Source organism: Acomys russatus, chromosome 1, assembly GCF_903995435.1.
Source record: "Acomys russatus chromosome 1, mAcoRus1.1, whole genome shotgun sequence".
NCBI classification, from domain to species: Eukaryota; Metazoa; Chordata; class Mammalia; order Rodentia; family Muridae; genus Acomys; species Acomys russatus.
In genome coordinates, this window is record NC_067137.1 from 74,250,047 (window position 1) to 74,251,832 (window position 1,786).

The following is a 1,786-nucleotide window of genomic DNA, read 5'->3' on the forward strand; positions in this document are numbered from 1 at the left end:
ACAAAATAATTGTATATGCAAAGGAGAGAATAAAAAACTAAGGTGAAAGCTATTTTCCAATCCTAGGCACATCTCATACTTTAAAGCTTCAACCTCATATTATTTTAATAATTCAGACTGGTTAAGTTTTCTCTTCATAGTGGAATAAACAGTTTAATGAACTTTTACTGGAAAGAAAAATTAATTCAATTTGTCACCATTGTGGCACTTTAGATTTATTTTATTTTGGCTTTGTTTATTTCATTTTTAAAATTTCTTTTATATTTTCTTCAGATTGCATCATCCAAGAACAGAGTAATGTGTCTTGGAATCAAACATCATTAGAACAGTGATGTCAGCTATAAAGTAAGGTGCAAATCTAATTATTTTACCTTTCTAAGATTCCATTCCTGTAACTGAACTTTGCTTTTATAATTTCACATATTAATGGAAAGACTTTTTCAGCTTTAGAGCAAAATTGTTCTTTGGGAGATATAAAAAGAATATACAATCTCACATCCGTTACAGGCACACTTTTACTTTTCAACTCTTCTTCAAAACACTCACTAACATCAAACATCAAAACTTGTCTTTGAACTAAAGTCTGGAGCATGCAGAGCACAGTTCTGTGTGTATTCTCAGTGGTTTATTTTTTTATTTGTTTCTAACAAATTAGAGTTATAAAGTGGTTCATCTCTTCCTCTCCATCACTCTCCCTTTGTTCTAATCCTGAGTTTCCCAGATTTGTGCCATAAATGTCTAAAGGGAACACGATTATGAACAGACTCGTCTTTCTTCCCAGTCTGTAACTGTTGACCTTCCTTTCCAATGCAAGCCCTTCTGCTAATGACTATAATGTGACTTCCTGCACTTTCCATCAACAAAGGTATTAGAAATGGCTCAAACTTTGTTATTTCTACAAAACCACTGACTTTCCCTTCAGCTTATGGTAAGTGGATGCTTGAGAAAAATGCTTATTTTTACCCTTATCTCTCATTTTCATCTGTGTTGTCTACACTTGTCACATAAAGGAATGTCTCTGTTGTCTTCCAAAGGCTTAATTTAAAATATATCATCTATACCCTTTCCCACATATTGAATGAGTACTAACCCTGCTGTAAAGATGGATGCCATCACTATGATGCACATGAATGACCTGGCACACATTCTTGAGAGCATCAACAATGCTGAGAAGAGAGGTAAATGCTCATCAGGCTGTGCTCCAAAGACATAGCCCGGTTCCTAACTGTGATGATGAAGCATTCCTACCTCGGTGACTTTGAGATCATTGCTGACCACAGAGCTGGGAAAATCCTTGTGAACCTCACAGGCAGGCTGACCAAGTGTGGATAATCAGCCCTAGATTTGATGTTCAACTCAAGGATCTAGAAAAATGGCAGAACAATCTGCTCCTGTCTGGTCAGTTTGGCTTCATTGTACTGACAACCTCAGCTGGCATCATGGACCATGAAGAAACAAGATGAAAACATACAGGAGGGAAAATCCTAGGATTCCTTTTCTAGAGATATAAAACATAAATAAAAACTCTCCATGGGGATAAAAAAGATGGAAGCACAAACTACTGCATTTGTTCTAAAGATGGCTCATATATTTACTAATTTAGCTTTAGTTTTTCTCTCCTGATTTCACCAAAGGCAATGATACCATGACACTGGTATATTTTAGTAGTACATTTCATGCAAGTTTTGTTTTCAACAATTTATTTTCTTTTTATTTCTGAGTTACATAGACTTTAAAGTTCAAATGTTGTTTAGTGAGGAACTCATTTAAATAACTTGCATTTGGC

General features: G+C 35.1%; 1 pseudogene; it reads left to right on the forward strand.

Annotated features, from left to right (window-relative positions):
- Window positions 1-1,117: 1,117 nt before the first annotated feature.
- Window positions 1,118-1,502, forward strand: LOC127196322 (40S ribosomal protein S15a-like; annotated as a pseudogene).
- The last annotated feature ends 284 nt before the right edge of the window (window positions 1,503-1,786 follow it).